Source organism: Dipodomys spectabilis, unplaced genomic scaffold, assembly GCF_019054845.1.
Source record: "Dipodomys spectabilis isolate Male_0828 unplaced genomic scaffold, ASM1905484v1 ptg000207l, whole genome shotgun sequence".
NCBI classification, from domain to species: domain Eukaryota; kingdom Metazoa; phylum Chordata; class Mammalia; order Rodentia; family Heteromyidae; genus Dipodomys; species Dipodomys spectabilis.
In genome coordinates this window covers 9,325,001-9,339,185 of record NW_024870884.1, presented here as the reverse complement: position 1 = coordinate 9,339,185, position 14,185 = coordinate 9,325,001, and the positions used below count along the sequence as shown (strand labels likewise).

The 14,185-nt window shown below is 35.3% G+C and overlaps 1 protein-coding gene and 1 non-coding gene across 2 annotated transcripts in view; both read left to right on the top strand.

Moving 5' to 3' along the window:
* The window catches only part of Ctnna3 (catenin alpha 3), a 1,268,549-nt gene that overhangs the window by 169,141 nt on the left and 1,085,223 nt on the right, over positions 1–14,185 (top strand). The gene's annotated exons all lie outside the window — the stretch shown is intronic.
* Positions 6,213–6,319, top strand: LOC122122396. The gene has a single exon (XR_006150157.1). It is a non-coding gene; the product is annotated as a U6 spliceosomal RNA (small nuclear RNA).

Genomic DNA, 14,185 nt, shown 5'->3' with positions numbered 1-14,185 from the left:
TCACCATAAAAAAAAATAAAAATAAAAAAAGAAATTGGTTCCTAAAACCTTTCAGATTCCTATGAATTCATCTTCAGCATGATACAAAAGAACAATTCTTGATATGGAAATCTGGTTAGTTTGCCGTTATTATAGTGTTCTATTTATTCTTCAGAGTAATTCTTTTTATTTTTGTCAGTAGTGGGGCTGGAACTCTAGGCCTGGATGCTGTCCCTCAGCTCTTCAGCTCAAGGCTGGCACTTTACCATTTGAGCCACAGGGCCACTTCTGGTTTTCTGGTGGTTAATTAGAGATAAGAGTCTCACCAACTTTCCCGCTTGGGCTAGTTTTGAACTGTGATCCTCAGATCTCAGCCTTCTGAGTAGTTAGGATTACAGACATGAGCCACCCGTGCCTTGTATTTCAGAGTAATTTTATGTTCCATTCTTCATTTAGGATTGTCACTTAAGTGGACTCTGAACTTTTGAGTGTCCTGTTTTGATTAAATGGCTTGTATTATGTTTGAATCTGTCACCTATTGATATTATTTAAAAAAGTACAGTAGTTCATACTACATTAAGAAGAGGCTTTAAAATCTGAACTTGTTGCATGCTTTAATTTTTTTAAATCATGAAATGATCAAGTTCACAAGATGCTTTCTAAACACATTTTAGTTCTTCCTCTTTTTTCCATAAAAGGTTACAATGTTATATTCTTGTGAGTATTTAAATGAATTGATAGTATCTTTGTATGTCCTTTAGTTATAGACTTGTTTGTTTATATTACTTTTAAGTAGTTACATAAAAGTTTCAAATCAACATGTCAGGTTATGAGTACAATGCATCTTGTTCAATGCAACCTCTTTTAGCATAGGATGATTACATGATTATCATAGCTACCTTGTGAAGAAGGCAAGCATTTCATGTTATCTCCATTTTATATAGGATGAATTGCAATTTAGAGGTTCTATACACTTACTTGAGCTTGAGATGAGCACTCAAAGTCTGATTCCTAGTTTTGTGCTTTTATCATTATGTAATATAGCCTATAATGATGATTTAAAATACGGAAGAGCAGGGTTATTGTCGATAACAACGGTGCAATACTCTATTATCACACTGCAATTTTAAACATATTTCACAAATACTTTTTATTTTTTGTTTTTACTATATTTTTATTGTTATTATAAGGTGACGCACAGAGCTTTACAGTTACATAAGTCAGGTAATGAGTACATTTCTCTATGAACAGGGTTACCACTTCCCTCCTTTCCTCCAAGTCTTTCTCTCCCCATCGCCTTCTCCACAAGTTGTACAGTTCATTTTCAACACAGTGTCTAGTGAGTATCACTGCTGCATTTGTTCAACTTCTGTCACATTATTTCTGTGCTCCTTTTTACTGTAAATCAGCCAAATTCACACACAAGACAAGAAGTACAGAAATTAAAAAAAACAGCAACAAAGGAGAAAACAAACAAAAAAACCCCAAAAACAAAATATCAAAACCTTTTGTTCCGTTTCTTGGAGTTCACGTTGATAAACACCATTTTGTTTGATCATATGCACATAGCTATTAAGCTATTGATGTTCTAAGAATATCCTTCCTTGATCTCACTGTATGAATGTTTAGAGTCCTGTATAATTTATCTTGTCCAGACATATACTAGTTTTTGCAAATAAGGGAAACCATGAGACCTATGTTTCTTTGGGCCTGGCTTACTTCACTTAATATAATTTTTTCCAAGCCTTTCCATTTCCTAACAAATGGGGCAATATCATTCTTTCTGATGGAGGCATAGAATTCCATTGTGTATATATACCACATTTTCTTGATCCATTCATTTACTGAGGGGCATCTGGGTTGGTTCCATATCTTAGCTATGGTAAATAATGCTGCACTAAACATAGTTGTGCTGGTAGCTTTAGTATGGTCTTGTTTGTGCTCATTTGGGTAAATGCCCCAAATTGGGATTGCTGGGTCATAGGGGAGCTCTATGTGGAGTCTTTTGAGGAACCTCCATACAACTGTCCAAAGTAGTTGAGACAAGCAGAAATGGTCAGATAAGTTGATGTTAAGCAAAATGAACCCCAAGATAAAGACTCAAATGTTTTTTCTTTCTTGATATTGTTTCTAACATATTTATAAGATATTTCTTTGTTGCTTTGTATGTCCCTCCCCTACGGTACAACCTCTGTTTTCACTGTATTTGATGTTGGTATAATTTGTGGAGGGGTAGGGAAATAACAAATTGTATAAATAGGGATACAGGTGGATCCATTGCAACAATGAGATGTACGAGATGTCATGTCGAAAATGAACTTTACAACTTTGGCGAAGAGGGTGTGGGTGGGGGGGAGCGGGGTGTGGGATGGGAAAGGATGGTAAGGGGAAACAAATGAGGAGGCAACAATGCTTGATAAGAAATGTACTCATTACTTTGCCCATGTAATTGTAACCCCTCTGTACGGTATTTTCACAATAAAAAAATTTACCATGTGCAAGTGTAATTTTTTTAAACATTCAGTGTGTTTACTTGTAGATTTATAAGCACACTCTAGTTATAACAAATGAGAGAAACTCTGCAACTTATGTTTATTTGGGTCAGGCTTTCTTTGCTTAATATAATTTTTCCAAGTCTTCCCATTTCCTTACAAATGATACAATATCATTCTTTCTGATGGAAGCATTGAATTCCATTGTGCATATATACCATATTTTCTTGATCCAGTCATCCACTGAGGGGCATCTGGGTTGATTCCATATCTTCTCTAGGTTAAACAATACAGCAATGAACATGATTGTGCTGTTACCTTTTGTCTAGCCTTATTTATGGTGTATTGGATAAATGCCCAAGAGTGGAATTGCTGGGTCATAGGGAATCTCTATTTTAGTCTTTTGAGGAACCTCCATACTGCTTTCCAGAGTGGGTGAAAGTTTATATTCACACCAAGAGTATAGTAACAATCCCCTTTGGCCACATCTCCACCAGCATCTGTTGTTAGCTTTCTTGATGATGGCCATTCTAACTGGAGTGAGGTGGATTTTCAGTGTTGGTTTGATTTTCATTTCTTTTTTTGGCCAGAGATGTTGAACATTTCTTCATGTGTCTATTGGCCACACTTACTTCTTCTGAGAAGTCTCTAACTATTTAGCCCATTTATTTTGTTGTTTCTTTAAGGGTATATTTTTAAGAGTTTAATTTTTTGAACTCACTATATTTTAGATATAAGACCCTTGTCTGATGCATAGTTAGTAAAAATCTCCCATTCAGTAGGCTTTCTATTTATCTTGGTAGCCATGTCCTTTGCCATGAAGAAACTCTTAGTTTGATGCTATCCCATTCATCCAGTCTTTCTTTGGTTGTTGTGATTCTAGATCTTAGGAAGTTTCTACCTGTGCCTAGGAGCTCTAGTGTTTCCTCTACCTCTTCCTATAATATTTTTATGATATCAGGCCTTACATTGAGGTCTTTGATCCATTTGGAATTGATTCTGGTGCAGGGTGATATATAAGGATCTGGATTCAGTGTTCTGAATATGTATAGCCAATTCTGCCAACACCATTTGTTGCAGAGGCTATCTTTCTTCTAAACCCTGTGTTTTGGCTCCCTTATCAAATATTAGGTGGCTATCGGTCTGTGGTTCATTTCTGGGTCTTCTATTCCATTGGACTTTAGGCCTATTCTTGTATCAGTGCCAAGCTGTTTTTATTACTATGGCTTTGTAAGTATGAAGTTTGATTGATATTCCTCCAACATTTTTCTTCCTGCTCAGAATTCCAGGTCTTTTATTATTCCATATGAATTTTAGAATTGCTTTCTTTATGTCATTGAAGAATGTTACTAGGATTTTAATGGGTATTGCATTGAATTGTAGATAGCTTTGGGCAGTATTGCCATTTCATGGTGTTAATCCTCCCAATTAAGAAGCATGCAAGGTATTTCCATTTCCTTAAATTCGATTTATTTTATTCTATTTTTCAGATTTTAAAGTTTTCATTATAGAGATCCTTCACATCTATGGTTAAGTTAACTTCTTTTTATTCTTTTTTTTTTTTTTGTCGGTCTTGGGGCTTGAACTCTGGGCTTGGGCACTGTCCTTGTGATTTTTAGCTCAAGGTGAGCACTCTACCACTAGAGCCACAGCACCACTTCTGGTTTTCTAGTGGTTTATTGGAGATAAGAGTCTCTTAGCTATGGTAAATAATGCTGCACTAAACATAGTTGTGCTGGTAGCTTTAGTATGGTCTTGTTTGTGCTCATTTGGGTAAATGCCCAAAAGTGAGATTGCTGAGTCATAGGAGCGCTCTATGTGGAATCTTTTTTTAAATAGATATCTTCTTTCTTCTCCTGACTTGCTTTTATACACACATTTTACTTTCTATTTCATAAATTTTTCTTTTCAGCAGCAATCTCGGAGGTTGAATCCTTTTAGATCTGTTTCAAGATCAGAATATATTATGTATGCTAGAGCTTACATAAAGTTCACATAAAGGGTCCACATTGTTTATGTACAAAACAAATCCAAATTAAAGAGTTGTAGGCTGGTTAGGATATGTGCTTCCCCAGAGAAAGAAGGCTCTTTTACTCAACACATTGGATTACAAACGTGCCTCTTTCATTTTAAATGTAAGTCCAGGAATCTGAAATTTATACTATTGGTTTGGATGATTCTGTACAAATTTAAAAAACATCATACCTATGGGTTCTCATATATACATATAATATATATATATATATATATATATATGAGCTTTGACATATATTGAATTTTCCCTATCAAGGCTGTAATATTTCTGAAGGATCCTGGCAGGTTAGTCAGGAATGGCTTTTCCTGCCAGCAATTAATATTGTTCTTTGTAATTAAACTACTTTCTCAAATGTTCCCTAAAGAGACTTTCCAAGATTTTTCACTGTTAGTCTCTGATTGAATGTTTTTTAGTTTGTCTCTCACTTTAATAAATGAGAAGTACATAGCTTACCAGTGCCTTTTGTTTACTTCCTGACTTAAATATTTCACCATAGCATAATGCTAAGAAAATCTGTAACCTGTGGGTCAATTAAAGTAGTGAGCATCATTTAAAAAATTATATTAGCTTGCTGAATACCTTGTGACCTGTAGGACATAGGTTTTTAAGCCCTTGTATGCCGTTTTTCCATCTCTATCAAGGAAATATTATAAAGAAACCGGTTGATTAGGTAATACCTAGTAACTTGTTATTTGTCTTAATTTGTGATATTGAATAAATATAGGGTGGGTCCCATTAACTGATGAACCTAACACCAAACCTTTCCAGTTCCCTCTTCTGCTAACCTCTACTACAAAGCCTTTAGAAAGCTCAGTGCTTATTGGTCCAGGTCCTTTGCAGGCAGTGAAGTCTAAATGATTTACCTAATCTCCCTTGAAGGTAGTTCTATCTGGTTAGACAAGATTTTGCTTTCATGATAAAAAGCACATGCTGCTCTTTTTTTGCTGTCTTAGACAGTCAGGCGGTTACAACAAAATGCCATAAACGGGGTAGCTTGTGAACAGCAGAAATTTATTTCTCATAGTTCTGGAAGCTGGTGAGTTAGTTCAAAAATCAAAATTACTTCAGATCCAGTGTCTGGTGAAAGTCTAGTTTCTCATAGATGGTGGCTTCCTGCTCTGTTGTCACATGATGAAAGCGTGCTCAAGCTCCTCTGGTCTCTTTTGTAAGAGCATAAATCTTGTTCATAATGTGTTTATCCTCATGACCCGAACACCTTCCCAAAGACCTCCTGTCCCAAAGCATGACTTTGGGGGTTAGAATTTCAACAAGTAAAATTTGAGGTTGAGAGTACAAACATGAAGACCTGAGTACTTGACCAGCCCATTAATACTAAAACAAAATTAAATTTGATGGAAGATAAGTGAAACAGGTTTTTTCCTTATGGAAGAATTGGTTTACATTGATCAGTTAATTTATTTTTTTAATTTAAGATGGAAATCTTACATACATTTCAAGTTTTAATTGATAGATAGTAAGAGAAACATACAATTAGATATTTGGTCAGCTACAGTCCTTGGACAAAATCTGGTAGCCTTCCTGTTTATATAAATAATATTTCATCAGAACACAGAAACACCCCCTTGTTTACTTAGTGTTTACTTGTTTACTTAGTGTCTACAGTGACCATCATGCTTTGATAGCAGAGTCAAATAGTTATGATAGAGATCATGTAAGCCAACAAACTCTTGTATAAAAATGTCTTCGTGCTCGCTTTGGCAGCACATATACTAAAATTGGAACGATACAGTGAAGATTAGCATGGCTCCTGCACAAGGGTAACATGCAAATTTATGAAGTGTTCCATATTTTTTGTAGGTAATATGTGCATAAAAATAAATTCTTTATATATATGTATATATATATATAATTTCCTCAAACTTCTTCCGAAACTTTAAGGAAATCTTAGAGACTATTTATTAGAGTGGCCTCAAATTTTAAAAATTCTGGTGGGTTTTATGTAAGTTTTAACACTTGTTTTATTTGTAAGACATTCATATGGTACGTAATGACATAACACGCAATATATGTTTACCATTTATTGAATTTTTTTCTAGGTCCAGTTTCTCCAGTAGCATAGTAGTATCAGTGTTTTAGTTGCTGATGCTGTAACAGAAGTATGTATGTACATTATGTGTTAAATTTGTGAGTTTTAAAGTATGTGTATTGTGAACTCCTCCCAATTAAGAGAACATAGATGACCATTACTACTTATTGTCTTCTACCCCCTTATAACATTTCTCTATGCCTCTGGCCTCTCTTTCATAGAAAACTACTGATCTGTTTTATGCCACCACAGAAAAAAATGTTCTAGAATTTTCTGTATAGGGAATAATGAATATGTGCTGTTTTGTCTGTCTTCTTTTACTCATCATAATTGTTTGAAATTTATCTGTATTGTTTCAGACATTAATAGCATTCTTGTTGCTGCATAGTATTCTGTTATGTGAACATGGCTATCTGCTTGTCTACTTGATGGATATCTGAGCTATTTCTAGTTCTAGGGCATAATAATAAAAGTACTGTGAACATTCATGAAAAAGTGAGAAGAAAAAAATGAGAAAACATAGGTTGAATTTAGTTCTTAACAAATTTCTTTAGTCATTTAAGTCTCTTACATAACTTTTAAAGATATTTTTCTTCAAACTTTACTATTTCCTCCACCATACTGCAATGGCTGAATCATACAATAAGTAGATATTAAAGAAATTTGCTACTTTCCAAAGTAGTTGTGCCATTTTTTTCATTCTGACAAACTATTTATGAGAATTTCACTTGTTCCCTGTACTTACTCATATTTGGTAGGGCCAGTTCAGCCAGTTTAGTGGCTATAGCAATATTTTAGTTTTATTCTAATCTTTAGTTCCCTCAAGACTAATGACACATTTTTTGTGCATTTATTTGCCATATGCCATCTTCTTTGATGAAACACCTGTTCAATTCAACCTTTTGCTCATTAAAAAATTTTGTATTGAGTCATACAAAGTCTTTAAATATTCTGAATTGAAGTTCTTTGTGAGATTTTTGTTTTCAAATATTTCTCTCAGTCTGTGGTGTGCCTTTTCATTTTGGTAACAATGCTTTCTGAAGGGTAAAAACTTGTATTGAGAAAGTGGTTTTTTTCTTTCTACTTTTCTTTCAGAATTACTTTCTTTTAATAACTTTGAGTCTCATTTTAAGAAAATGTTGCCAAAACTGACATTGTAGAGACTTTTGTCCCACATTTACTTCTAGGAGTTTAAACGTATTAGCTTTTTACATTTAACAGGTCTGGAATCTACTTTTAGTTAATCATTGTCTATGATGTAGGATAAAGAGGTAAGGTCCTTTTTTCCTGGTGGCTAGATAGTTTTCCAGAACTCCATGTTGAAGCATTATCTTCTCTCAATAAATTGCCTCATACTTTTGCTGAAAATTAACTGTTCATATATGTGGAGGCCTGTTTATGTCACTTCTGTTTTACTTGTCTATATGTCTATTCTTAATCTAATGAGTTCCTTTATTGGTTGCAAAGGAGCTTTGAACTAGCCTTTCAAGTCCTTGGAGTTTTAGAATTCTTTTAAGCCAAGGTTTGGCTACTTTCCCCCTATTTAATATGTGGTAGTTTTTTTAGACTCTTCTTTAAATGTTCTTGGTAACAGGTTTTATTGCTATTCTTATATGTTTATTATTCATTTTTTTAGACTCTTCTTTAAATGTTCTTGGTAACAGGTTTTATTGCTATTCTTATATGTTTATTATTCCTAAGTAAGAACTTAGGATCAGCTACTTTAGTTCAAAAAGAAAATAATTGCATCAACAACAAATTTCTCAAGCCTGCTGCTGAATTTTATTGTGATAGTGTCACACTTGTCAATTATCTTAAGGAGAATTAACATATTTATTGTGTTGAATTTTTCTGGTCAGTGTAATTGAATTTTTTGAAGTCATTTTTTGTATATTCAGTTGTATTATTAGGTTTTATTCATATAGATCTTGCACAAATTTTATTTAAGTTTATCTTACTATTTTACCCTTTTTTTCCACAAGGATAAACGTGTCTTTATGTTATTATACGTTATATATGAAGTTGCTTCCTTTGTTTATGGGTCTAGAATTTTATGGCCCTGGCCATCATTTTCACATAGGTATGTGGAAAATTTCATTCATTTTCAAGTAAGACATTGATACTTTTTATTAACAGGGGAACATGGAAGTTCACATTGTCACCTTAATCTAAATATTCGCTTTATTATAAAACCAGCAGTTGAATGGGATTTACTCATTGTTCTCGATACTTCAGTACAATTTTAAAGTAAAACTATTTTTTTTGCTGTACGAACAGCAAAAGTTATTTTACTCCTCATTAATATGCGTACTGTTAATATTCATACTTTGTTTGTATATAAATGTATCCTTTAGATGTATTGTTTTGTTGTAAGTTACATTGTAGAATAATTCTATTGTTTATTGCTGAAGGAATCTTTCGGCTTCTGACCAGCTTGAAAACTTTTAATCCTACAGCAATGAGGTTTTTAGCATCTCTTCTCTTTGAGGTTTTGTCTGTTCACTTTAAAAAATAACAAATGCAAATTAATAATTCAACCTCTCTCTCTCTCTCTATATATATATAAATACCTAGGCTTATTCATCCATATATATATATCCATATATATTTGCAGCTTTTATCCCTGCAAATTTGAGGGTACTTATTACTTTGGTTGCTAGGTGCTTAGAAAGAAATCACGTTAAAAAATAACTCACCAATGAGTTTTCCTTGACCTAGGTTCTGCATTCACCTTGTAGGATTGTTTTAAAGAATGTAAAATGGTATCTGGACAGTCAGTCCATTCATCTCCTAGGCATGTTGGGTGACCTAATTGTGTAGATTCTTATTCTTTGTCTTCTTTTGTTTATACTATGTATCTATTAATTCTTCAGTAGGCATTCCAAGCTCATCAAGAAAGACTTTTGTAATGATTCTAATTATTGGAAATGTTTGTCTTATTGTTAATTAATGTAATAAATTTGGAGGAGGTCAGTGTTGAAGTTAAGAAAAGAGGCAGATTGCACTACTAGTTGAAAGATTTAACTGGTGATATGTGGAAATTCAGATTTCTTTGTAATAAGATTATTATTATAAACTTAGAGGTAGGCAAGTGAAAATGCTTCATCTTATACTCTCATATTTGGCAATTGCTTTCTTGGAAAAATTGCTATGATTATCTCATTTATTTATTCATGTGTTTATCTGTTTACTCACAAATATTTATTGACTTGCATGCATTACAAGTCAATAAATGTGAAAATTTAAAATTTTATTTGCATTTATTTTATACTGAATTTATTCCTGTCATTAATATCATTCTTGAGTTTCTTTTGGAATATCTTTTCTTCAGTCTCCTCTTTGGTTTACAAGGTTGTTCCTTTTCAGTGAAAATCATCTCAGTGTGGCAGGATGAATTCCTATCTGGGTTAACATCTGACCGGGTCCTTTGTTCATCCAGATATGTTTAATGACTAGAAAACAACATCTACACATTTAGATTCAGCTTTGCTGCCTGCATTTTTAAGCATGCCACAGCAAAAATTCAACACTTTTTGCTTACATTCTTCTTTAAAGTGACTGCTTCTAGATATTTGGGGAAGGAGAGAGAGATCACATAAGCACGAGAGAGAGAGAGAGAGAGAGAGAGAGAGAGAGAGAGAGAGAGAGAGAGAGAGAGAGCAAGAGAGAGAGAGTACAAGAGAGAGAGACAGCATGAGAGAGAGAGAGGGAGGAAGGGGACAAGACAGAGAGAGAGAGAGAGAGAGACAGAGACAGAGAGAGAATGTGTCTGTCTTGGGACTTGAAATTAAGGCCTGGGCACTGTCCCTGCGTTTTTTTTGCTCAAGGCTAGTGCTCTAACACGAGAGCCACAGGTCCACTTTTGGCTTTTTTTTTTTTGTTCTGGTTAACTGAAGATAAGAGCCTAATGGAGTTTCCTGTCTGAACTGGCTATGAACCATGATCCTCAGATCTCAGCTTCTGAGTAGATAGGATGGCAGGCTAGGTTGAGCCAATAATGCCCAGCTTTGATTCTATCTATCTATCTATCTATCTATCTATCTATCTATCTATCTATCTATCTATCTATCTATCTATCTATAGAGTAAGTTTAAACATTTTTTATTGTAAAGATACTATACAGAGGGGTTATAGTTACATGAGTAAGGAAATGAGTACATTTCCTATCAAGCATGGTTACCTCCTCCTTTGTTTTTCCCCTATCATCCCATTCCTCCACACCTCCCCAACGCTTTCCCCCTTACTCCCAAAAGTTGTAAAGTTCATTTCCAACATAGTGTCTTGTATGTCTCCTTGTTACAATGGGTCAACCTGTATCCTTGTTTCTGCAGTTTGTTATTTCCCTTCCCCTCCCCAAATTAGAAAAATGTATATACAAGATACAGGAAACAGGAATCAAATACAGTGACAACAGGCGTTACACCATGGGGGAAGAACATACAAAGAAACAAAAAAATCACACAGCACATTAAAAACTACAGCAACAAAGATAAAACCTCTTCTGTCCTTATTTGGGGGTTCATTTTAAAAAAGACAATAATAAACGGCTGAATGTGGCATTGAATCAAAGTTAAGGGAGTTTTGTCTAATACTCTAACCCAATGGTTGTCACCTGGCTGCACAGTTAAGTAACTTGCTAATGTTTGTTCTGTCTTCTTCCTCTTGTTCTCTTCCTCGAGTTGCTCTCCTGCCCTCTTTGTCTTACTCCACACCTTCACATAGACTCAGTGTGGAGCTCAAGCATTGGCATGTGGCAGGCTGAGGAGCTACTACCCTGTGGTACTTGCTCCCAAGAAGCATCATTTAAAGTAGCAACTCATACCATCTACAGTTTCTGAAGACACAGATGGTCGTAGCAATTCTATTATTTCACAATACTTTGTTTCATTGTTTCAATTATGGAGTATTGGTAAAGTTATCAAATATAGTAAAAACAGTTCACTGGAATTACATGTTAGTAAAGACCACAGATAACAGAGCAAATAGGGAACTTATGTATAAATAGGATGAGTAGCTTGCAAAGATATAAGACCTTTCATTTTTTCTTGATTTTTGCATGAAGAGATTTTAAAGAACTACTGTGATAATGAGGGTTGAACTTACCCCTTTTGTTTGGCTCTTTTTAACGTTGCCTGTACTGGACTTGAACTCTTGATCCTCTGGCCTCCACCTCTGCAGTAGCTGGGATCATAAGCATGTACCACTACACCCAGCTTGCATAAAGGGATCTTATAAGAAGAGATATATTGCTTAGAAGCTTTCTACTTGTTAGAAAAGGAACTTTAAATTATTGTTCCTTTTTCCTGTGGGAATTTTTATCACTTGGAGGATTTTCCCAAGTCAGAAACTTCAGAGCAGGTATTCTTTGTTCAGTGTTCTCAAAACTATAATGGGAAGAAGTAATGTTAAATATCAAAGGAATAACCCCTTTAAACCATTCAACCTTTTATACATCTCTCAGCATTTTAATCACTGTAAGCAAGTGTTAAGGGGTCCTTGTATCTTGTTGATACCCCTTTCCTAGATCCTCACTTTTACCTCTAGTCATTCCTATACCCGAGTCACACTTTTACTGTAACACCTAAATCACTACATTGGAGTACATTTGTTTATCTTCTCTCTCCCCTGCTAGTTTATGCATTATTTAAGGTGAATAGTCAATTTCTCAACTTGTTTACTTGGTGCCTAGCACAGTGCTTGGCATAGAGTAAATGCTTGATATACATTTGATGAATTAAATTGAATTTGTTTTTTTATTATCTTTTCCAGGAAATGAAATTTTGAGGCTGACTTCTGGTTGATATTAAATTATTCTCTCTAGTGGAGTGTGTCAGAGTGTTTCAGAGAGTGCATTAAAATCCCAGCAGTTATCTTCCCAGGCTGCCTCTTTTTCTCTTGTTAGGAAGCAGCATTTATCATAGTAAATAGCCCATTTGAGGTGGTTCATCCAGGCTTTAGTACCAAATTTAACATAACAGGAAGTCACAAATTCCATTTTGGCCAAAAAGTGCAAAGTTTGACAGCTTCGCCCAGAAAGGTAACTTTGCATTAATTTCTTCCTCTTTATTCATGAAAGGTGTAAAAGATCTATAAACATTTTATAGCTATTCAGAGGTGGTAAACAACCTTTTGGACAGCCACTTATGCTTTTAATAAGCACGTTTCTATGCATTACATACAAATTTTGAAAAAAATTATAGCCTAGTTTGTGGTTTAAATATCCAGTTACATTATCTTGTTTGTTGATGGTACTTTGTGAAATGATGTTGCAGTGGTTTATAGCATTCAGGAAATGTGAAGCTTTTGCCTTATGCTTAGTGTAAGAGAGATGTACGGGTTTGCTTTTAAATTACCTTTCAATTTACATATGGTGAAACCCTCTCTTTTGGCTTATAGCTTTGAGTTTGGGTAAATGGATAGAGTCACGTAACCACAGCCACTATTAAGAGAGGAATGAGTTCTAATACTCCTCCCTGAAATTTCATTAGTCCTTTCCCTTTGAAGATTTTGCCCACACTTTAACACATGCATCTCTTATGTCTTGTCCAGAATGTCATATAGGTGAGAAAAATCACATAGCATTACCCCTTTGAGTTTACTTTCTTTCACTTAGCATAATTCATTGGCTGCCTGTATTAAGCGTTTATTCCTCTTTCTTACTGAGTACTGTTTTGTAGCATAGATTTTGTTTTAGCCTCATCTTCATTTGAGGAACCTGTAGAACATTTGCTGCTTTTAGTGATTATGAATTAAGCTGATATACACATATAGATTGGGGGTCCTAAGTAGAAGTTTTTCATTTCATTAGAATAAATAACTAGAAATAGAATGGCTTGGTAGTATGCTAAGTATATGTTAACGTTATGAGGAAATGACAGATTGCTTTGTGCAGTGGTTATACCATTTGACCATTCCCCCTCCCTCCCAGAAACCTATGAGAGCTCCTGTTGTCCTCCATCCTCATCAGCACTTAATGCCGTGTTGCAGCTTTCCTCTTCATTTTGTTGAACAAGAGATACCTACACACTCATTTTATTTCAGCACTATTCGCAATAGCCACGATGGAATCAGTGTAGGCATACAATTGTTAAATGGATAAAGAAAATGTGGCACACATACATAGGTGCAACGGATTATTCACTCATAAAGAAGAATGAGATTGCATGGTGCTGGTGGCTCATGCCTGTAATCCTAGCTACTCAGGAGGCTGAGACCTGAGAGCCAGCCTGGGCAGGAAAGTCTGTGAGACTCTTATCTCCAATTAACCACCAGAAAGCGGTACTGTTGCTCAAAGTGGTAGAACACTAGCCTTGAATATAAAGCTCAGAGACAGTTCCCAGGTCCTGATTGCAAGCCCCACAACCGACGACGATGACGACGACGATGACAAAAAAGGAGAAGGAGAAGGAGAAGAGAAGGAGAAGGAGGAGAAGGAAGAAGAAGAGGAGGAAGAAGGAAGGGGATGCCAAGGAGGAGGAGAAGTGGGAAGAGGAAGATGGGGAAGAGTAGGAGTGGGAGTAGAAGTAGGAAGAGGGAGGAGGAGGAGGAGGAGGAGGAGGGGGAGAAGGAGGGGGAGGGGGGAGGGGGAGGGGGAGGGGGGGGAGGAGCAGGGGGGAGGGGGGGAGGGAGAGA